At 41.4% G+C, this 25002-nt stretch overlaps 1 protein-coding gene and 1 non-coding gene across 2 annotated transcripts in view; both read left to right on the forward strand.

Annotated features, from left to right (window-relative positions):
* LRMDA (leucine rich melanocyte differentiation associated) overlaps window positions 1–25002 on the forward strand; it is an 864553-nt gene that overhangs the window by 611364 nt on the left and 228187 nt on the right. The window lies entirely within an intron of this gene.
* LOC112444791 (U6 spliceosomal RNA) lies at window positions 11257–11361 on the forward strand. Its single transcript, XR_003033161.1, has one exon. It is a non-coding gene; the product is annotated as a U6 spliceosomal RNA (small nuclear RNA).

Consider the following 25002-nt stretch of genomic DNA (forward strand, 5'->3'; position numbering starts at 1 on the left):
ACATTCAGTTGTGGATATTTCTGGTGGTGAAATTTAAGTCCAGTGCTTCAGAGAACAATATTACATAGGAACCTGGAGTGTTACATCCATAAATCAAGGTAAATTGGATGTGGTCAGGCAGAAGATGGCAAGAGTGAACATTGAAATTTTAGAAATCTATGAGCTAAAATGAATGGGACTGGGCAAATTTAATTCAGATGACCATTATATCTACTACTATGGGCAAGAATCACTTAGAAGAAATGGAGTAGCCCTCACAATCAGCGAAAGAGTCCAAAACGCAGTACTTGAGTGCATTCTCGAAAACAATAGAGTGATCTAGGTTCATTTCCAAGGCAAACCATTCCCCGTCATAGTAATCCAATTCTATGCCACAACCGCTAATGCTGAAGAAGCTGAAGTTCATCAGTTCTATGAAGGCCTATAAGACCTTCTAGGACTAACACCAAAAAAAAAAAAAAAAAGATGTCCTTTTTCATCATAGAGGATTGGAATGCAAAACTAGGAAGTCAAGAAATATCTGGAGTAACAGGTAAGTTTGCCCTTGGAGTACAAAATGAAGTAGGGAAAAGTCCACCGGAGTTTTGCTTAGAGAAAGCACTGGTCATAGCAAACACCCTCTTCCAAATGCACAAGAGACGACTCTATACATGGACATCACCAGAGGGTCAATACTGAAATCAGATTGATTATATTCTTTGCAGCTGACAGTGGAGAAGCTCTATACAGTCAGCAAAAACAAGACCTGGAGCTGACTGTGGCTCAGATCATGAGCTCCTTATTGCAAAATTCAGGATTAAATTGAAGAAAGTGGGGAAAACCACTAGGCCATTGAAGTATGCCCCTATGTGTTTAGAGTGCCAGTTTCTGTGGCATGAATATTTCTACCATGACTGATTTTAAGCTGCATATGTGATATTACTTAATGTGGACTTTGAAGAAATATGCATAATCTGATCTTGTGAGTCAGTGCAAGCTGGCTCCCACACACCACAGTGATGATTCTAAGTCTATTTAAACTGTTTCAGATCATAGATAAATAAGTACTTCCAAATTATTTTTATAAAGAGCATAAAATCTTTATAGAAGAATTGATAAGAATTGCAGAGAATAATAATTTTTATTCATCTGGGTTATGCATATGGATGCAAAAAAGCCTAAATAAAATAATTATAAAAAAATCCAGCCACAAGAGTAAAATATTATGATCAATTAAGATATATTCTAAGTATGCATTGAAGTTTTAATATTAGGATAGCCCTTCATTTATTTTATCTTTTTAATAGATCTAAAGAGAAAAGCCATAATTTTATAAGGTGAAAAGGATACAAAAATAGATGTATATTTCCTAAAGATAATAAATTGCATCTATCTCGGTCCAAAAGCCAACATCAAACTTAATAGGTAAACATAAGAGGTATTCTCATTAAAGCAAGGATAAGATATATGCAATCACCACTATTATTTAATATTTTACTGGAAATAGTAGCCAATGCAATTGAACAAGAGAAAGAAATAATAAGCATGAGAATGGAAAGCATATGGTAAAACTGTCATGTTTATAGATGATTTTATTTGCTTTAACAGTTGGAAACACAAGTGAACTGACTGAAGGACTAAGGAGAGAATTCAGTGATAAGATATAATGCTAATATGGGCTTCCCTGGTAGCTCAACTGGTAAAGAAGTCACCTGCAATGCAGGAGACCCCAGTTAGATTCTTGGGTCAGGAAGATCTCCTGGAGAAGGGACAGGTTACCCACTCCAGTGTTCTTGGGCTTCCCTGGTGGCTCAGATAGTAAAGAATCCACCGGCAATGTAGGAGACCTGGGTTCGATCCCTGGGTTGGGAAGATTCCCTGGAGGAGGGCATGGCAACCCACTTCAGTATTCTTACCTGGAGAATCCCCACGGACAGAGGAGCCTGACGGGCTGCAATGCATGATGTCACAAAAGAGTTAGACGTGACTAAGTAACTAAGCACAGCACAATGCTAATATACAGAAGTCACTGGCTTTTTTTTTTTTTAAGTTTCTACTTTCTGATGTTCCCATCAAGAATGGAATGGTTAATGTAAGGTAAAGCATGGTATTGAACATTATGAAAATATTTTTAAAAGTTGAGCAAAAATCAATATGAATACAAAATATTTGTATACTGTGGCAAAATTTCTGTATTTAAAAGCACAAAATCATGCATACGTATACTCAAGCACATACATGTGTATAAATGCATAGAAGCAGTTTTGGAAGGATGGACATAAAAACTTAGACAATAGTTATTTCAACCATCAGGGGACGATCCAAATTAGAATGCAAAAGAGTAGAAGGATCAAAAAACTAGCTTTTTCAGTATCTGAATTTTTGTTACAATGTGCTAGTATTTAATCATGCAAAATAATGAAATAAAATAATTTTAAAAGTAGTAATAATAAAAATGAAAATAATAAAGGATCCAAAGAAGATGCAAGCTTTGAGTAATTTGTTACCATTTTGGAGACTGAAATTTTATTTCCCCAAGGCCAGTGATAAACAAATAGTTTCTTTGAAAATATTGCTTTTATTCCAATGTAAATAGTCCAGTGTTGGGAATCCATTCTAAACTACTCTGCCACTTTTGGAGAATGAGCTGTTCATATGAATTAAATATTCAGAGAGAGGAATAGAAAAAAGTAAAGAGGTCCATGCATCTTGCATATCTTACTGATGATTGGGAATGGGAAGGGAAATGTCCACATTAAGAGCTCCGATTGAGTGATTTCTTTAAAGCCAGGGACTGTGGTGGTATTTTCCATGTGTTTGTGGTCTCATTTAATGATGGGAATGTCTCCTAAAGCTGGATATTATTCCCATTTTATGTATGAGGAAATTGAAGCTTAGAGAGATACTGTGTAGTTTACCAAAGGTCCCAGTGTTAATAAGTGTCCTTCATGAAATCCAGACCAGGTCTGCCCCGAAGCCTATGTTCTTTCTTCCGTTCCATGCTTCCCCCCAATAAAATAGAATAACCACACTGAATACATTTTAATCTGTGTCTTGATGGTTCAAGAAAGCACTTCTGACTTTTTCAGTATTTCAGACATCCTGTGATGAGCATCAATTATCAGAGTAGTAGTGAAGCATGAAAATGATAGTTAATTGGAGGTATCCAGTTGAAAGAAAGCAGAGCAATACTGCATTTACAGAATGTAGTGCTATTATGACAGATAAAGAAAGGTTCAACACAATCGCTTGGGTGATTTTTTCGTGGCCCCTTTGTTACTATGGACCTGTGTATTCTGAAGGTCTTTATCCCCTATATGCTGATTTCATGTATACTATGTTCTGTCATTTTCAGTACTTGTGTTAGACCTTGTTTTGCTGTTTGTTGTTCTATAAATATTGTTTAGATATGTGATGCAATTTTCCCTCTGTTGAACTCTCATAGCAAAAGATCTGATCTCTGTAACCTGACCTAATGCAAGCAGAGTTTAAGTGTACTGCACCAAAGGCTTCATAGATGACCCCTTTGGTTATAGATTATAAATGCCATTTAGAGAAAGCAGGAGATGGCTCCTGAGTGTCTAGTAAACTTCAACAACCACCTGAGAGATACCTCTGTGTGACTGCATAAAATGGAAATAAAGAATGGCAAATAACCCATTGACTATGCACTTTCTCACCCGCTGAGAGCAAAACGCAATCCAGTGCAATTTTAGTACTTACATGCCTCTGGGGGAAATAGACTCCTAAAAATCACCAAGTGCAGCATTGGAAAAATTCCTTAAATTTGCGCTATGCTTGGTGTTATAAAACCCAAGGAACCTTAGACTTTCTCCTTGAGTAAAATGGACTGGTAATTTTGTTTTGTTATATTATCCACCAAGCATAATGATAATGGGTCATATGCAATTTAGGAAAAAATTAAGCCTAATAAGAAAAACCTCTAATAAATACTAATAGCATCTTATTGGTATTGTGGTTAGTCTAACCCTCCTATTAACATTTGTTTTTACATATTAAATGATCTGTAATATGTTGGAAATGAAGAGGGCAGTAAAAATTAAAATAAGCATTCTTATATACATGGTACAAATGTTTGCACGCCTCTTCCTGCAGGCAGGTACCAGAAGGGATGATACATAAACGGGAGTGGTACCAGGATATAACAAGAGAGTCTTGATTTTAGGTGTGTTGAGCAGTAAAAATGCTCCATGTAGGGAGTGGACCTTATCACTAACCAGGAATGCAGCCCATTCAATGAAAATCAGAATTCAGTCCTGAGAAAAGGATACAATTAATTATCCCCTCAAATCAGGCTTCTTCTAAGCTAGTGGAGGGAGGAGAGTGGAGGAGTGGAGAAGCTTAGGGAAGCTCCAGTACACAAACAAAAGGGCTTGGGGAGGAGTCCCATATATTGTTAGCTATCCTTTGCATACAATGTGGTAGGATGGGGTAGAACTAAGCGAGTGTTTTCAGGAAGCCTTCCTTACTAGACATGTTCCTCTCAAGCCTATGTAGGAACCTCCTAGGAAAGTCCATAAGGTAAAGATGTTTGAACATGTTTCAGGGATTCTGATTCAGTGAGCCTGGGGTGACTCTGGCTTCTGTTATTATTAATGAGCTCTGATGACTCTTCTGTACACAGCAATTGGAGGACCACTACGTTAAATGATACCGATGAGGAGTCTCTTCACAGGTCCTCTCAGCCATGAGATTCAAGAGAGCAGGGACTGTTTCCAAACCCTGATGACTAGGGTTATGGCAGTCACAAGGACCTTCTCTTGTCAGGCCCTCAGTGGTTTCTGAGGACTGAGAAGCCTGTAGGAGATTCAGTTACTATGAAGGGTTTGCTGTGCAAGGCACTGTACTGTGCGTAGAAATGCCAAGGGTGCCTTTTTTTTTTTTTTAAGGAACTTACAGTTTAGGTGGAGACAGCAGACAAAATGCAATGACGTATACAAATGCTGTGAACTGAGGCCCACAAAGGGCTTGGTCATGAGATGAGGGTGGCCTACGTCATTGTAAGGCTTGCGCAGAGGCTGGCAGGGGATGTGGAGAACAGGTCTTCACAGAAATGGTGTTGAGAAAGTTGAGCCCATGAGTGGTATCCACTAGCTAGTCCTAAGTGGTGAGTGAGAGGGAGGAGTGTGAGATGACTCCCGGGTTTTTGGCCTGAGTACTTTTGTAGAAGATGAAGCCATTTCTGAGGAAGGGCATTTGGGAGGCACAGAGTCAGGGGAATGTATCTGGTGTCGAAGGTGTCTGTGCCTGCAAATAGAGATGCTCTAAGCTATGGCTTGGCAAACTTTCGCTGTAGTAAGTGTTTTAGGCTTTGGAGGCCGGATGCTCTTTGCTGTAACTACTCAGCTTTGTCTGCCGTTGTAGACTGAAAGTATTTGTAGGCAATATGTAAGGAAACAGGCATGGCTGTGTCCCAGTAAAACTGTGTTTTCTAAAGTAAGTGACAGGCCAGATTTAGCCCATGGACTGTAGCTTTAAGTGTGAATGGCAGATTTGGACAGAGAGGTATTGACTCCTCTATATCTATGTACACAATGTCTTTCTCTGTAGCCATAGTATCTCAGCTCTCCTTTACAAATGCTGCATGCATTTCATACTTTTTGAACAAGGAATTTTCAAACTATCCAAAAATTGCTTAATAACTATAAAAAATTAAATTTGAAAATGTAAATTAAAACTGTAAGATACATTTTGTATTCACTGGCTCAGCAAAATGTAAACAGCCTGGTAATACCAACTGCTGTAAAGATGTAGAGCAACAGAAACTCAAGTTATTTTTGTGAGTGTGAGTCAGTGTATCTGCTTTGCAAAACAATTTGTTATTGTCTGGTGAATTTGAATATTGCAAACTCTTAAGATCCAACAATTCTACTCCCCAAGTTCTAACCTAGGAAAAGCTACTGTACATATTCAAATCAATGTGAACTATATGCATAGCATTTTCTGTAGTAGGAAAACAAAACAAAAAACAGACAAGAAAACTGGAAACAGCCCAAATGGTTCATTAAGTAAAGTTGAGTAATATTCAGCATGGATGAATGCACAAAATTGGGAGGAAAAACAACTCACTGAATGATATGGTGTACTGTCATTATATAAAGTTCAAAAATGCAAATTAAAACACTATTTTAAGAGTCCTTATAGAAGTGGCAAAGCTATGAAGAAAACCACTAGAATTAAAAACTCAAATTCAGTTGCATTTACCATCAGTGGTAGGTAGAGGCAAAGACAAAAACAACCCAAGAGGTTTATTTATCTCTAAACTTGGTGAGGAGTGCACAGATATTTTTAAAGCTGTAGTTCTTAATACTTAACACATGTTTTTATTTCTCTTCATTTGTAATGGAGCAGGCATTGGATAATAATGAATAATGAGACAAAAGCAAACTCTTACTGACATATCGATTTTATATTTTCAAGAGGTAATTAACTCAAGGTAATTCTTCTCTAAAAAAGAAATGTTAGTTTGGGAGACGGACTTCATATCCAACTTGGGGTCTTTGCCGGTCATGTCGCCTTTTCAGTGACTGAGGCCTGCTGGCTCCCAGTGTTTGATCTGGGCAGAAGGCAGCAGGGCCCGGGGATAGCAAGGAGGAGGGAGCAGTGTCAGGAGGCAAGCTCGTGTAACTCCTGTAGGGTCATTTGAGTTCCCCATCTTAAGGAGAACAAGCATCATCTTTGGCAGAGGACGCAATGTGGTCAGATTCCTCCCTGTCACTCAGCAAGTGATCCCACTGCTGCCTGTATATTATACCAGTCATCTGGGTTTACAGGGACACTGTGTAGTGGTTTTGTGGTGTGGAAGCTATTGCTACCTAATTTTTTTTCTTTCTTGAATATCACTTTGTAGTGTCATGATTACAAGGCTTGGAAGAAGATAAGCTCTCTGTCCATTCTGAGTATAAATGGGCACTTGAGATGAAACCACCTAGTTAATTTCCCCTTATTGCTGCAGGAGAATCTGAATCCAAACCACAACACAACCTAGCCCCTAAATCTCTATTAAAAACCACCTTGGGTAGTCTGGCAAAAGCTTTATTTAAAGTCAGCAGAGAATTGTAAAGTCAAAAGTGAAAAATGGTGCAACAAGAAAGAATCATAAAAAAATACTAGATCAGTTAAATGTAGTCAAAGGCAATTTAGTGTGTTCTGGCACCAGTCCTTATTGATGCAAAGAATGTGATGTGTCAGGGGTCGGCAAGAACATGTAGGAAACGTGGAATGAAGGATGCAGCTCCAAGCTTGACTCTGGGGCAGCCACACAGGCCATGCAGGAGGCCTTGCTCTTCTGGACTAGGGATTTCAGGGAGAAGATTCTGATTATCCCAGTCTGGACATCTGTTCATTCCTTCTTAATGTTGTATATATTTTAAAATTAGGATTTTTTCATTCATGGGAATAAGCCAAGCCAGAGGCTGCATAAATTGAGTCAGGCCAAGAAGGTAGATATTCCTCATCAGTACTTTTTAGTATCCTAGTCTCTTTGGGGTTACCACTTTGACCTGCATTTCGTATTCACATTCCAAGCTGTGATTATTTCTGTCTCATCTTCCCCAGCTCCTTTAGTCAGTATGAGCTGATCTGATTAGTGCTAAGCATTTCTGTAGCTTCCATTTTATTCAGCTGCCATGTTTAGGTACTGTGCTAGGTCCTGTATAGCATTATCTCACCAACCTCATTAAAACCCTACACGGCAGCTCTTTGTATCATGCCAGTTTCACAGATGAGACCAACAAGGGCTCAGAGACTCAGAACTCTTTGGAGGTTACTCACTGAGTAGCAGAAACAGGATTCACCAGGCCTGACTGCTCAGGGGTGTCATGCTAGAGGATTGCCTTGCTAACCTCATCTACAGTGGTATCTGGGGACCATACCTCTGGAGAATGTAGTTGCACTATAGGATAGTTTTAAGAATGAGACCAGTGTTTGAATCCTCACTTTACCACTTAATGGTTTTGTGACCTTGGGCAAGATATTCTGTATCGCCCTCTCTGTAATATAATAATTCCTACATTTGTAAGGTTGTTGTGAGGACCCTGTGAGTTGATATAAATAGACTATTTTAAAGAGTTTCTGGCCCATTGTAAGTGCTATATACATGCGTGCTGCTATTGTGGCTGATGACACTTCTGTTATTAATGTTATTGTTTTTGATGTCTTCCTTGGAAGGAAAGTTATGACCAACCTAGATAGCATATTCAAAAGCAGAGACATTACTTTGCCAACAAAGGTCCGTCTAGTCAAGGCTATGGTTTTTCCTGTGGTCATGTATGGATGTGAGAGTTGGACTGTGAAGAAGGCTGAGCGCCGAAGAATTGATGCTTTTGAACTGTGGTGTTGGAGAAGACTCATGAGAGTCCCTTGGACTGCAAGGAGATCCAACCAGTCCATTCTGAAGGAGATGAGCCCTGGGATTTCTTTGGAAGGAATGATGCTAAAGCTGAAACTCCAGTACTTCGGCCATCTCATGCGAAGAGTTGACTCATTGGAAAAGACTCTGATGCTGGGAGGGATTGGGGGCAGGAGGAGAAGGGGATGCCAGAGGATGAGATGGCTGGATGGCATCACTGACTCGATGGACATGAGTCTGAGTGAACTCTGGGAGTTGGTGATGGACAGGGAGGCCTGGCGTGCTGCGATTCATGGGGTCACAAAGAGTCAGACATGACTGAGCAACTGATCTGATCTGATCTGATCTGGAGACAGGGTGCCTTCACTGAGGGAAATGGGATTGGCTAAAGGGGAAGTGAAGGGTCAGCCCCATGGCAGGTCCATGGGGTGGAGTTTCTTAGGCAACGCACTGAGTACTGTTGCAATCCTACCTAATGGGGGGCACGCTCACTTTTGGTAGACCCTTTTCTCACAAACGAAGTGGTTTTGGGAGGTCAAATGAGGAAACTGGATTCTATGGGGGTACTCCTCCTAGGTACTTGTATTAACACGTTCAGAATCAGATTCTCGGGTCACCTGCTTTTCTTTCCCATCTACAGATTTACTTCCTGGAGAAACAGGGAGAGGTTTGGAGACTTCCTTGGTTCTAACAGGTCTTATCAGAATCTCTGTTGTAGATTCAGGAGGAGTGATTGGTTTAATGTAAATGCTTTAGAGGATCTGAAAGAGATTAGAGAAACCTATTCCAGAGGATAAAGGCAAGACAGGAGGGAACCATTAATCTCATGGACATTCAATTCCCTAAGAACTTTTTGGGGAGTGACCAGAAACAAGCCAGGCCATATGCTGTCCATTTGCAATCCTCTGAGCTCTGGACTTTTTTTTTTTTTAAACGGATCGAGGCCAATGCCATTGCCTCATTTGGATGGTTCTTAAACTTGAAAAGGAACTGAAAGGTTGAGGCTTGCATGCAGAGTCGAAACAGATGATTTGACGAAAGTAGTCCTGACAAACACCAGGGCTCTCCTGATTGTCAGAAACAGTCTGATGATGACATGTTCGAAGCTTCCCAGACTGGCTTGCGTTTTGGTAAATAGGAACAATCAGGGAAGACATAGTTATGCTGTGGAGAGATCTGAGATGTGGAGAGAACAAGTTAATTGTTCAGCTTCAACTGAGACCTTTCACTCAAGTCATTAATCACAGTGCACAGTCTGGAGCCTTGGCCCCACAGTTCAGGGCTTTAGGCTGCTCTCCCGCTCCAGACCAAGGCTCATTCCAGGTGCTGGCCATTTGCGTTTCCCTCCAACTGGGCTGATTTATGGACCCAGAAATGTTTCCTGGTTTTTCCAAATTCTGTTCCATTACTTTGTAATAAAGGGGACATGTGATTTCTGGTTTTGTGCAGATCCTCAGTTTTAACATCCCTAGTACCAAAGATTTTTTCAATTAGTCTGTGGCCTGTCTTCTGTGACGGAGAGAGTAGAAATGTTGTTCTGTGTTTTGAGTATCAAAATGAAGACTTTTAGAGACTCTCTTGTTTCTTCCCTGCTTGGCTCGAGCTGAAGACACACAAGCCCTGCATGAGGCTTGTTCCTGCATTCAACATCTCAATGCAAATTAAGTCTTGGGAAACCTTAGTGACAATAGCTCACCATAGCGATTGGGATTGGCATTATCCCCATTCTGCCCCGACACATATGGTTCAGGGTATAATAGCAGGCCTTCCATACTGGGGCCAGGTCTCCGATGACAGAGTAAGCCAATATTGAAGACTTCGCAAGAGAACCTGAGTGTCAGAGGAGGACACTGTAATATTGAGGCTAAACAGGGCATTGCCGAGTGTTACCTGTTGGACTGAAAGATAAACCCAATCTAAGCTGATAAGAGGCAACAGATCCCTTGGGAGTTTTCCCAAGTGGCAGAAATGTGTTGCAAGAAAGTAATTGGAAATTGATATTTGACATATCTCTGGGTTGCTTTTTATTCCTGATGACACCAAAGGGTTTGGCTAAGAGTCAAGAGTGACTGACATGTGAAATCCTGCAGTCCACGACTGAAATACGACCTCTTCTTTGCTGAAAGTAAGCAGCTGCTTTTTGACCCTTTGTTTCCTAACTAGCACATCAACTGTAGAGACTTATGGGCTCAGCTTGGTGAAATGAAGTATGAATATAGCCAATCCTGCCTTTCAATACTTCTCTGAAAGAAAGTCTTCACTGGCAGTGGAGAACTGTCCTTAAAATTCAAATCAATTTAATGGTCCTTTTTCAGAGTCTGCTATGGGTTCTGTATTGCATTGTGTGCCATGGGACGTACAAAATAAATACCAAATATGGCCTTTGCCCTTGAGGAACTTACAGGCTCCTGGGAAGGATGATGTGTTTATGAAACACATTTTCCATGCAAGATAAGATATCACATGTGGGCCAAAGTGACTGGAACCTGGAATAAGTACAACAGGGGGTCAGAAAAAGGAGAGTAGGCAGACTAGACTTGTCAGGGAAGACTTTATGGATGAGGTGGGACAAAGACATCGATATCCCAAACCCAGAACGCATCCTTATAGAAACTGCAGGGAACATAGAATCAGGTTGCTAAGAGATTGTGGAGCCCACTTGAAAATAAATTTGTTCAATATGAGGATAGATAATTTAGTTCAATAAATATTTATTGAGTGCATGCTTTGTGACAACTGTATCTAATGAGGTAAGAGATGAATAATCCCTACACAGAACACAAGCGGGTAATTCTCAGATGCTACCTTCTCGTAATCGAGATTTTTAAAGTTATGCTGGCCTGTGTGATTCCAAAACTTGTGATTTTTACCACTTAACATTCCATCTTTCAGAAAGACCTTCCCATGCTTGCTTCAACAATACATATAGTAAAATTGGAATGACACAGAAAAGATTATCATGGCTTTTGCCCAAGGATGATGTGCAAATTCTTGAAGCATCCTATATTTTAAAAAAGTAGAAGATGAACTTACCCAAGATATCTTTGGGTTGAGGAGCTGAGTCTAATTTTTTTGTGTAGTGGAGGAATGACACATCCAACTTCATAAGCTGCTAACAGTGTAAAGAATTGCATGAATGCTGATTGTGACAGGAAGGGACACTGAGTTAGCATTCGAGTAGCCCCAAATTCCTGGGTTAGGGAGTATTTGGAGTAGCATTTGAAAAGTCTGAACCTGGCCCGAACTCATGATCATAAGCAGAGTCCAAGCTCTCTGAAGATCAAATTTTCTTGGAATTTCCATGATTCCCTTTGACAGCTTCTTTGGAAACCCAGTTAGAAGGGTCTTCCATTATTAGCATTTGAGATAGTGTTGCACTGGGCTCTTTGGCTCTCATGAAGTCTGATCTTGGCACTACCCAGATATAGTGGTAGAGTCACTGAAAATTCTGTCTGTAGTCTTCCTTGCAAAATGAGGAAATCTATTATTTGTTCCCTTAAGGTAGAGGCAATTGCAGATTGGTCTAGAAAGAAGAGAAGTCAGGATGACGGTGGTGGCAGTGGTGGTCGTCATAGACACGGTAATCATTATTCCAAATATCCACATAGTTTTGAATAATATAACCACAGAACACTAGTAAGCCCTGGAAAGAATCTAAGATATCAAGCATCGAGGCGCAGAGGTGTCAGGGTTTATTTAGCTAAGCAATGCCAGAGGAGAACTAGAAAATCTCCCTTTTTAGCTAGCAATCATTCTCATACCACAGTGAGACCCTGCTTTGTAACCCCTGCGTTTCTGCCACGCATGTGACTGCTCTGAAGCTCATTTAGATATCAAATTTAAATGGAATTCCCACAAAAACTTTTTTTTTTTTTTAATTTGGAGGGACTGGTGGAAGGAAAAACTAGAAGAAATTTGAAAACACTCTTGATTCCTGTCATTTTCCTTAGTATTCAGTCATTCTCTTCGTCTGAGAGGCTCATTCTGGCCCCCCCCCCCAGTATAGATACATAGATACACATGTGCTCACCCACTCATCTGTATGCATGCGTGTGTATTGATATGCATTCCTCTTCATCATCTGCAGTCATTTTACAAATAATGGCTTGTGTGTGTGTGTTTTATCATCTTATTTTTAAAATGAAAATGACAACTTCAAAATTCTTTGCAGAAATAGTTCTTTTATGGTGTAAAAAAAAAAAAAAAAAAAATCCAGTATGTAGGCCAGGGTCATCTTTGGGTCACAAAATTCCATGAGGGAGTTGGCATTGGGAGGGGATAAGCGGTGACTTTGGAATTTCTGTCCCTCCGTTCTGGGCACATGTATCAAGTTGGTAACAAAGAAGTTAAGTTAGTGGAGAGCTAGTGAAAGAGAGTCCAATGAGAAAGACAGAACAAGGTTGAGAGTACAGAGTATGGGCAGGATGTAGAAGGAGACAGGGAGGTGGGGATGCCCTCCCCACCTCTTAACAGCCTCTGTCTCGTCTGTGAGGTCATCACTGTGCTGGGGGTGGGGTTGAGAAGATAAAAGGAGCTGAGACTTTTGAGTTGAAACTTTTGTTCTTGAGGAAGCTGTCTTGCGAACTTTCTTCTTGAATAGAACCAAAGGGGTTTTGTAGAGTTAGGGACATCAGAGTGGGGCTCAGAGTACCGGGGATAGACTACTCAGAACCTGATCTAGGTCCTGAGTTTAAGAATGAGAAAGTACTACAGGCTTTCTGTAAACTGAGGGAGCAAGGCAGGAGGATCAAAATCTGGCATAGGCTCTACTCGCCCCACCCTGGCTGTCGGTACGTCTACTCAGCAGGATGGCTTGTTAGCAGTCATCCAAAGCGCTGTCTAGAGCAGCATTGCCCACAGATAGGAACTTTGAAGCTTCCTTCTATGCTGCTCAGGCCTGTGAGGAAAACACCCTTAATGTTCTTTCCCTGGACTAGCTGAGCTTGGACAGTGAGGAAGCCCAGTGGCTCCCTGAGCAGACTGGCTGCAGAAACCACCCTCTGCGGTGGGCAGCAGAGAATCTGTTCTAATGAGGTGGATGAAACTGGAGCCTGTTATACAGAGTGAAGTAAGCCAGAAGGAAAAACATCAATACAGTATACTAACGCATATATATGGAATTTAGAAAGATGGTAACAATAACCCGGTGTACGAGACAGCAAAAGAGACACTGATGTATAGAACAGTCTTATGGATTCTGTGGGAGAGGGAGAGGGTGGGAAGATTTGGGCGAATGACATTTGAGCATGTAAAATATCATGTAAGAAACGATATGCCAGTCCAGGTTCAATACACGATACTGGATGCTTGGGGCTAGTGCACTGGGACGACCCAGAGGGATGGTATGGGGAGGGAGGAGGGAGGAGGGTTCAGGATGGGGAACACATGTATACCTGTGGCGGATTCATTTTGATATTTGGCAAAACTAATACAATTATGTAAAGTTTAAAAATAAAATTAAATTAAAAAAAAAATGTAAGTGACCAGAGGGTCCTCTATTTCACACTTCTGAGGGGGTAGCCACAACACCTAGGGTGGGGAGACCCACATTTCCAGTTTCCCACCTCCATCTCCTGTAGGAAGGTTACAAGTAAGTCTGGCCTTAGTGCTCTGCTATTTCCCTGTCTGTAAACATGATATCATGATTATTGTACACATCCTGTGCTCGGTGTCCTGAGGTGTGAGACCTCAGTTGACTTTGAGAAACGTAGAGGCCATTGTGGAAATAGGAAAGATGAGCACAATCATGCCATTATCTGAAGTGTGTGCAGAGCCTGCCTGACAACAGCTAGGGGACTTTGACAAATCAGAGACCACTGTCACATATGGAGAGGTGCTCCCACCTTAGCCTCAGTAGCTGTTTCTTCTTACTGAAGAGTGAGAACAGTGGGAGGCCTAAAGCAAGCTGGAAGCAAATCCCTAGACTTGGTTCATTTCATGACCACAGTGCTTGGTGGGATTATCAGTAAAAGCTCTGGCAGTCCTCATGGGAGAAACGCCAGATAAAAAGCAACTGAATGTTCATTCACCTCTTTTAAGTTCTTTCAGAAATAACTTGATTTACAAAAGAATATGGAATCATCATTGTCAACCAAGATGTCATTGTCACTTTAGGATGTCCAGAAACAAAGGGATATTATATCCTTTGTTCTTAGAGCACTACAGATGCCAAATTATGCACAGGGTTCCCTCATGGCATTGAGTGTGTGCGAGCCTAGAGGCAACTGAACACTGATTTCAGAAAGAGATTGCCTCTGGTGGTGTTCTCACCTGAATATTTCCCTGGAACAGTGGGAGAAAGCATGCCCCCCCAACCCTGCTGCATTCTGATGGAGCAGTAGGCAGCAAGGCAGAGAAGGGCTAGAAATGGTAGGGGCTTTGGGGTAAATTCTTCTCAGCCTCCGTCTAAGGAGCTTGACAAGGGTACCAGTAAAGGGAATGAGAAATAATTCCAAACTTTTGGTTTTGCCGGCACATCAACATATACCAACAGGTGCTTGATTCAAAACATAAATGTTTGATTAATGCAGTATCAGGCATCTGGAACAGAGAACAGTGGAATTCGGGGCTTGAGTAGGACTTAAATGTCTTTCATTTTAACCACAGCAGTCTAGATGCACATAGTAGGCACTGGAAATGTTTGTTGATTAGGTTTTCTTTGATTGGAATGACATGGTTGCTTGACTTTGGGTCCAGATGTTTGGCATCCAGCCAGAGTTGTGTGCTCTGCATCTGTCATCAACCTCCCACGGCAGAGGTGGTTGGCTGGGGCAGCACTTCCCCCATCCCCAGGCTGAGGCCTCATTCTGCCTCTTTCAGTTCCTGCACACTGGCTCGTGTGAGCATGGGCAACAGTGTGTTAGTTGTTTAGTTGTGTCCAACTCTTCGCGATCTCATGGACTGTGGTCTGCTAGGCTTTTCTGTCCTTGGAATTCTCCAGGCAAGAATACTGGAGTGGGTTGCCATTTTCTTCTCCAGGGGATCTTCCAAACCCAGGGATTGAACCTGGGTCTCCTGCACGGCATGCAGATTCTTGACAGTCTGAGCCACCAGGGAAGCCATGGGCCACAGAACATGCACCAAATGACCTATGGAGCTGGCTAGCTGTAGAAGTTGTCCTCCACACCCTCATTCCCCTGAGTCATGGTGGTTGTATTTTATGAGAGAAACATTGGCATCTCAGCGAACAGACCATAGCAGTGCTAGTGATAAGGACTTGTGCAGTCAGGTATTCATCCATTCCATTGGTCATTGCAAAACTGCTGAGGACAGGTCCATGAGTTCCCAGCACTGACCAGGAAGCTGAGGAGGAAATATGAGAAGACCCTTGGAAGGGAAAGTAGACGTTTCACAGGTTAGTGGGGATGTAAGACCTTCATTAACTCCTAGGGAACAGTGACAGGATGGGTGGTTCCATTAGTGCTGATGGCATGGGCAGCAGAGGGGAAGGATGCCATATGGTAGAGTGGATACATATGCATTAGACCTGAGTCTGCATTTCATATCTGCCTTGCAACTCCAGCATGTGACTTTAAGCTCAGGCCTCAATTCCTTGTCTTGTAAACAAAGAGAATGTCCCAGGATATTCTTCAGATCCTTCTGTGACACTTTGATCAGAAATTTTGAGATCATTTTCCCATAATTTAAGGTTCCCCCAAACCTAGAACTTACTACTTTCATAGATAAACATAGACTTCTAATGCACTAAGGAACCTGGGATGAAAAGTAGTGAAGGAAGGTTTAGACTGTGCACTCATGTCCAACAGAGGATCAAATGGTCGGATGGCATCACCGACTCAATGGACATGAGTTTGGGCAAACTTTGGGAAATGGTGAAGGACAGGGAAGCCTGGCGTGCTTCAGTCCATGGGGTCACAAAGAGTTGGACACAACTGAACAACTAAACAGCAACTACCGATGTCTTGGTTAAAAGACAGCAGCAGTTGTAGGTCTGGGAGGATACATTTTGGATAAAAATACAAAGGTTTGTTATGCTTGGGAATGGAGCTCTATTTCAAAGTAAGACAGTACCAAGTTTGATCTTTCTTCATGGATAACATCCTTGGTTCAGTTATTTATCTCAGGACCAAGAGCATCTTGTTGCCCTTGAGTTGGTCCACAAACTGCCTTGGTTCACCATTGTTGGTATGGCAACCTTGTGAGCAGGTTCCGGAAGGCGTCTGCTGCCAGTGTTAAAGGTGGCACCCAGGAAACAGGGACTCTATTTTTGTGGGAAATTGAGAAACGAGAGATAGGATAATCTGGATTTGAACCCAGGAAGTAGTGTAGGTACAAGTTATACTCCTGTCTAGCTGAAAGATAGATTCATTACCCAGGTGGTTTCCAGTCTCTTTTGACTCCATGGAGTGAGGTCAAGTGTGTTACCCATACAAAGGACAAACTGCAAAAGGCTTTAGAAACCTCTCACTTGTGTATAGTACTATATTGCTTTCTAAGAGGTTTATGAACCAACTTGATCATTCCCCACAATGATGCAGTAATGATATTCCTAAATGACAAGAGGAACTGAGGTCTGAGTATATTGATAGGGTTAGCTGTTTCTCAAAGGACATTTGATGGATGCTGGAAAAAGTCCTACCCTGAAGCTGTTCAGAACCTTCTCTCCATGGCTGAATTTATTCTATAGTTTAAAATATACCTGATTCTGTGTACTTCTTTTTAAAATACAGGAGCTCCTGGGAAAGAAGTCATATCAAGCTTACTGTCACTTAAATTCAGTTCAGTTCAATCGCTCAGTCATGTCTGACTCTTTGTGACCCCATGAATTGCAGCATGCCAGGCCTCCCTGTGCATCACCAACTCCCGGAGTTCACCCAAACTCATGTCCATCAGTCAGTGATGCCATCCAGCCATCTCATGCTCTGTTGTCCCCTTCTTCTCCTGCCCCCAATCCCTCCCAGCATCAGAGTCTTTTCCAATGAGTCAACTCTTCTCATGAAGTGGCCAAAGTACTGGAGTTTCAGCTTTAGCATCATTCCTTCCAAAGAACACCCAGGGCTGATCTCCTTCAGAATGGACTGGTTGGATCTCCTTGCAGTCCAAGGGACTCTCAAGAGTCTTCTCCAGCACCATAGTTCAAAAACATCAATTCTTCAGCACTCAGCCTTCTTCACAGTCCAACTCTCACATCCATACATGACCACAGGAAAAACTATAGCCTTGACTAGATGAACATTTGTTGGCAAAGTAATGTCTCTGCTTTTGAATATGCTATCTAGGTTGGTCATAACTTTCCTTCCAAGGACTAAGCATCTTTTAATTTCATGGCTGCAGTCACCATCTGCAGTGATTTTGGAACCCAGAAAAATAAAGTCTGACACTGTTTCCACTGTTTCCACATCTATTTGCCATGAAGTGATGGGACCAGATGCCATGATCTTCGTTTTCTGAATGTTGAGCTTTAAGCTAACTTCACTCTCCTCTTTCACTTTCATCAAGAGGCTTTTTAGTTCCTCTTCACTTTCTGCCATAAGGGTGGTGTCATCTGCATATCTGAGGTGATTGATATTTCTCCCGGCAATCTTGATTCCAGCTTGTGCTTCTTCCAGCCCAGCGTTTCTCATGATGTACTCTGCTGCCAGGGTCCAGTCCCGGCTGATCCAGGGTATTCGAAGGGGAGACGGCTTCGGCGACTATTTAAATATTCATCAAAGATATAAAGAGTAATAGAATGAGGATAGCTCAGTAGGAAAATTCAGTGGAGAAAAGAGGCTGAGTAGCTTGGTTTACGCAGGAGACCAATAAAACTTCAAGACAAGAAGCTTGCACCACTTACGTAGGCTGCAGGCATCCTTCCGTTCTCCAGAAGGAGAGGAGACACTGAGGCCTCCCTGGTCGGATCTTAGAAGCCCAGGCATAATTAGTAAGCATGGTGGATTCCGTGCTCCAGATGGAGACTCAGCCAGAGTGAGAGAGAGAGCGACATGGGGAGACCAGTATTTTGAGGAACTGATCCCAATTCTTTATTTTCCAGAGTCTGTTTTTATACACTGAGATGTTATACAAAAGTCACGTGGGGACAGCAGTCCTGACTTTTATTAAAGTCAGGTGCTTCACACAAATGTATACAGAGGTCTTAGGGGTGTTACATCATCTTCTGGTCAGGGGGGCCTGCTGACAATTTACGACCCTCTCCTTGTGACAGTGGTCAGTCAACCAGAGCACTTTTTTCTCCAAGGGTGATTATTCTTAAAACAGATGCCACCCAAATAAAGTTACATTCCTATAGGGTGAGGGTGTAGTGGGTTTTAGTTAAGGAAAGAATTTACTTAGCCTAAGGTCTAATGTGATTTATATCAAAGGTTAATACTTATTTCTTCTGTATATTCATTAATGTGTGTAAGGGCAGGGGATGTGGAGTCTTAGCAACAAACATTGGCTCAACAAATGAAAAACCCTTCACCAATACAATTTCTAATCAGCCCACTATACTTATACTAATGGTTTTCTAACTTTTCTAAGGAACCTGTTTTTAGAAGGTTTAAAGCATCTCGTGCCTCTCACGGTTGGGAGGCTGTGAGCAATCACATGTGGCCAGACAAGCCTGTCAGGCAGGCTAGAGAACCTTCAGAGGAGTTTGTAGGTTGAAACACTCCTGTCACGCCCAGGAATTATTATTAACTGGAGCTCTAAGTTAACTCCTTCTCCGAAAGAGGTGGTGGGAGACAGCTCCCCGTAAAGTCAGAGGTGTAGGGGAGAGCACAAAGTAGTAAAGTAGGCAGGCTCTGGTTATGGGGGTAGATGCTCGAGAATTTCCAGTGGGACTCCTGAGGCTCGATCCCGCCTTTGTGTATGTTGAGCCTCCTTCCTCATGACCTTTGTCATGGGCAGAGTGCCTCACGCCGGCCCCCAACACTCTGCATCGAAGTTAAATAAGCAGGGTGACAATATACAGCCTTGATGTACTCCTTTTCCTATTTGGAACCAGTCTGCTGTTCCATGTCCAGTTCTAATTGTTGCTTCCTGGCCTGCATATAGGTTTCTCAAGAGGCAGGTCTTCCCATCTCTTTCAGAATTTTCCACAGTTTATTGTGATCCACACAGTCAAAGGCTTTGGCATAGTCAATGAAACAGAAATAGATGTTTTTCTGGAACTCTCTTGTTTTTTTGATGATCCACCGGATGTTGACAATTTGATCTCTGGTTCCTCTGCCTTTTCTAAAACCAACTTGAACATCTGGAAGTTCATGGTTCAAGTATTGCTGTCACTTAAATAGTTGCCTGAAAAAAAAAATTTTTTTTTTTAACAATCATTTTCATCTGACATAGCTGAGCACAGAATACTAGATTGTCCAATTTAGGTTAAGTGCAAGAGGATCGGGATAGATTTGGGTTCAGGGAGTTTGTTTGGAGCAACCATCCTGAAGCGGGCATAATAGTGAGTGCCTTGGGACTCCAGTTGTGAATGAGGGGAGTCCCTAAGTGGGGACTAGTGATGCACGGTGTGAATCAAGGGAGATATTGAAATCAGAGTAACTCTTCGTATTTCGGGCTTCGGTTAGTCTCTCTGTGTTGGACCCATCCCTAGCGAGCAGGGTGGGATTGTGACGGATGGGGTCAAACCCATCTGCAATTACTGGCCAAATACCTGGCTGTGGGCATTGGTCCATTTCATACGCTCTCGTATTCTGCTAACTACTTAAGGCAGAAAAAAATCATTCCCGTTTGACTCCAATATGTGCCAGTTGAAACTGAAATCTTCATACTGAGCAAATGTACCAGAGAACACTCTATAAACTTAATGAGGGAGATGAAGAGATATGTGCCAGAAACCTAGAAAATTTAACACTGATGAGGTTATGACTATTATATGTTTAGTTAAATTGTTGACACTGACAGGACGTGGCTGAGGAAATCTGCCATCCGTTTTCTTCTTGTATCAGTGATAATGGTTCCTTGGTGTGCTCTTCCCAGTTAACAAAAATACTCCTCCAAAGTTAAATGCAGGGAGAAGTGACATAAGAAATACTTTTATTATCTCTGCTCTTCTGGGAGTTCCCTCCAGGCACATTATTTAAAGCAGGACTTCTTCCGACTGGCACATGAGTTTGGAGGGAGGGACTTACAGGTTCAGAGGTGAATGTAGAGGGTCCTGAGAGGTGGGAGCCTCCTAACCCTGTGCATGCATATGTGCCCTGGCAAACCCATCTAGCAGAGTGCTATGCTCATCTTCCCCAAATCCCTCTTCTACCTTTCACATTTTCCCTCCCCTCAAAAACAGAGAAAGGTTCTCCTTTGCCTAGTGAATAAAATCTCAACCTCTTTAAGTGGCAGTGAAGGCATAAATGTGATCACAATTTTTGTAAGCTGCAAGATCAGATCAGATCAGTAAGCTGCAAAGTGCTGTATAAATATTAACTATTTGAAGAGGAATCAGGGAGTGGTAGAAAAAAGTATTGAATCTGGAGTCGGGACACTTTGGTTTGAGTCTTATGCTAGTTGGGTGACCTTGGACAGGTCACTTAAACTCTCTGAAGCTCAGTTCCTTTATAAGACAAGATAATTGTGATAGTTAAATTAATTGAAAGTGACATAGTAATTAGCAAAGAATGGACACTCAATACCTATTAATGAAGACATGGTAACTGAAGGCAATTTAGTCCAACTCTTGAGAACACTGGCTGTGGAGACATGAATTATTTATTTTCCTGTGTCTCTTTTTCCCTGCCTATAAAATGGGGATAAGATGGAAGAGTTAAATGAATTAATACATACCTGGATCTTTCAACAGTGCCTGGGCCATAGTAGTCCTTCTGTAAGTAATGAGGCTCCTATTACTGCTGTGGTTACTTTTATTACTCAAGGACCTGTTCTGGCCTTATCTTTCCAGCTTTGTTTGTTTTTCAGTAGAGAGAGAGCTTCTCCACCAGGTCATAACATCCTTAGGATGGAGACTAATTCTTACCTTTAACTGGTGTGGAATTTACTCAGTGCCTGAAAAATTCTCAATCATTTTGTTGTTTAAAAAAAAACATACAAATATATGCTTGCTATGTCTACACAGCATTGTATTGGAGGTTTTAGTTGGTGCAACAAGGCAAGAAAACAAGAAAGGAAAAAAAAAAAAAAAGCCTAGACTGGAAAGAAACAAAGCTCTCTTCATTCACAGATGATCATGTAATAGAATCTGTAAAAAGCTACCAGAAGTAATAAGTGAATTTAGCAAGGTTGGAGGATATAAGATCAATATAAGAATCAATTTGTTTTTAGTTGCTTATCCTTAGGATTGTCACAACTAGACCAATTACCTGCAACACAGAATGAGTAGGGGGTAGTGATGGTAAATAAAATTGGAAAGGCAGGTTGAGACTCAGTTTGATGACATAAATTAATTTGGAATGCTTTTGCTCAAGCTTTTTGTCCATCTGTCCCCTCCCTTCCTTCCTACCTTTTCTTTCTTTCCTCTTTCCTTTGTTTTTTTCCCCCCTTTCCCCTTTTCTGTTCCTCATTAGTTTGTTGACATAAACAACCTGTCTCCGTGAAAAAAATGTAGAATTTTGTTTCTTAAAAACAAAGTTGTTTTTTTGTTGTTGTTGTTCCCTTGGATTAAATTAACAAAATGAGCAAATAACAAAAAACAATACACAAGAAATTGCTTTAAACTTTTGGGGATCATTCTGTGAAAAAAGTTACCAAAGACAGAGACGTAATATTAGTCCATGGACCCTGGAGCTGCAGGTATCCGGATTCAAGTTCTTTCTCTTAACAAGATCTGTGACTTTGGCAAGATCCCATCAGCTTTTTGAGGCTCAGTTACCTTGTTTTTAAAAAGGAATAATGGTTACATGACCTCTTTCTTTACAGGGTTCTCGATAGCTCACTTCAACAACACTTTTTGAGTTCCTAAGAATTGGACCATGACATGGAGATAGAGAGTCTTTCCCTTTTTAAGGAACATTTAGTGATGATATGTGTGAAAATAACTTCAATGTCATGAAATAGGCTGTTAAAGTTGTATAAGGAGAAACATGGGAGGTGCAGAGAAGGGGTTAATTAGCTGTGCCTGTGGAATAGGGGACCGTTTTGCTGCATTGATATCTACACCCAACCTCAAAGTTTAAATGGAATTTTTATCAGAGAAAGGGGCAACTTCAGTACAAATATAATCTTATATTTGTTTAGTACTTGATTCTTTTGCTTGACACAAATTAGAGTGGTGTAAAAACTATAATTTAAAACTATAAGGGATTATTATTTGTATTCCAGGGGCAGTTATTATTACTTTAAATTATTCTTTGGTAAAGCTGGGGAAATTTCGACCTTAAATTGCAGCAACTTAACCAAATTTGTTTACATAAAAATTCCCAGGGAATTTTTCCATGTTGGAGGAACCAGAAGTCTTAAGAACTTAGCTCCTACTGAGACAAAGGCAAGACTAGAGTGACACAGATTAGGAGAAGGCCACTGAAAAGAAGAAAAGAGGGTGGTAATTAAGTCTTTGCAAAATGATGGCCTATTTTATAATTATGGCACAAATAGCTAAGTAAAACTATAAAAATATAGAAACCTAGATGTTTCAACATGGGTACAACATTAACCCAAAGTGCTCAATCTTTGTGAAATGTTGCAACCTGAGAATTTTCCCTTGGCAATCCTGATAAATCATGTGGCACTGCCCCTAGGAGAGAATTGGGGTCACAGCCCTGGGTTAAATTACTCAGTTCTACAGATCCTTGCCTTGGTCCAACATGCCGTCTATGCAATGTTGAATGTTTGACAAAATACTGAAGATTATTTGGAAATATAGATAGAAACCGTATTTGGAGGTTTGCAGAAGAGTGGGAAGTGGAGCCAAGAATGTACCTATAATTTAGGGAACAACAATGAGGTCTCATAAAAATAAATAACCATGATGTTAAATAGACTACAGATCATTTGCACCTCGAGGCTTCTCTTAGATTTTGTGCCAGTTGAAAAAAGAAAAGAGAAAATGTGATAATTGGCCTTGGGCTTTGTGCCGAAGACACAACATTTTAAGTAATCAAGAGTCGGACACGACTAAGCAACTAAACTGAATCAAAAAGAATCCCTCCCCAATTATTAATATTTAAAGGAAGAAAAACAAAATCCATCAAGCTATCTCGAGTAACCATCCTGGATTTGGAAAAAGACTTTAAGCAACTCTGCCTGGAGTCATACTGTTTTATACTGCTCTTGACTTTATTTGAAAGCTGATGTTGCTATCTAGAAAACCTAACAGGTTTAAGTATTTCGGTTTTATTCACTGAGAAGTCATTTCCAGTCACATTGGAGAAATGGATTCTAGTGTTAGCCAGTAACCACTCCTCCTGTGCTTTAGAGAAAGTAGCGTGCGTGTTGGGAAAAGCACTGAATAGAAGTCTGATGACAAGAGTTCTAAAACTTGCGTCTGCTAGTGCTTGAGTTTTAGACTTTAGATAAGTCAAGTCACAGATGTGATCCTCAGTTCTTCCCCCTGTAAAACAGGACCAGTCATACCTACGCAGCTACCTTGTAGAGTTGTGAGTGTCAGTTGAGAAGTTGGACATGGAAATATCATGCAAATGCAAGCGAGTGTGGGTTGCTACTCCTTGCAGTGGGCCTCTGAGACACAGAATGACAGGATTGGCCTCAGGGACTATATATGAAGCCATTGGTACTTTAAAAAAATATTTTATTGGAGGATAATTACAATATTGTGATGGTTTTTCCCATACATCAGCATGAATCGGCCACGGGTATGCATGTGTTCCCTCTATCCTAAACTCCCCTCCCACCTCCCTCCCCACCCTATCCCTCTGAGTCATCACAGAGCACCAACTTTGGGTGCCCTGCTTCAGGCATCAGACTTGCACTGGTTATCTATTTTACATATGGTAATGTATATGTTTGGTACTTTTACCAAGAATGTTGGCTTAGTTTAGTGGTATATGCCAGGGTCCAGTACAGCTTTGTCATTTTTCTTAGACCCGCCCCCGTGTATTCACTCTGTAGGACTAGACCTTCCTCTGCCTCTGAATAAAATCCCAGTTGGTGCCCCAAACTTGCAGCTCACTCTTGGAAAACAAGTCCTCTGTTTGCTGAGTCTTGAAATATTCTGGATCCAGTTATAAATATCCCAGTCTAGGGTAAGAATGTGAAATTCATCCACAGATAACGTCTCTTCTGTGGACTGAGGGACGTCTTCTTCCTTTATTCTTTCATCTTCTTCTCGTTCCCACTCCCCAGGTAGGTTCAGTGAAGAAAGGGAAGAGGAGGAAGAGGCAGGAGGAGGCGGCAGGAGCAGACTTGCCGCCAGTCTGGTCCTGCTTTGCTCTTCCAGGGACAGATGCGTAGTCTGGCCCTTCTCCTTAGGCTGTTTCATGAACAGCTGGAGTCCTCTCACTTGATGGTAATAAATACAGTCTCCTAAGGCTGTTCACTTGTTATTCCTCTTTCAAATCCTGGACATCTGGGAACTTCTCTCTTTTGAGATTTCTGTACCTCCAGCAGGGCAGGATCCAGGGTTAATGCAGGGAGCTTTTTCTTACACTTGGCCCTAATCTCCTCCATGGAAATATAGATCTTTGACTTACTAATAGTGGGAAATGGCTACATCCTCCAAACAGACCTCTTTTATTGAGCCATCTAGAAAGCAACCTCAGCCATAGTCTTTTTTTCATGTGTTAAATTTT

This window comes from Bos taurus, chromosome 28 (assembly GCF_002263795.3).
Source record: "Bos taurus isolate L1 Dominette 01449 registration number 42190680 breed Hereford chromosome 28, ARS-UCD2.0, whole genome shotgun sequence".
NCBI classification, from domain to species: domain Eukaryota; kingdom Metazoa; phylum Chordata; class Mammalia; order Artiodactyla; family Bovidae; genus Bos; species Bos taurus.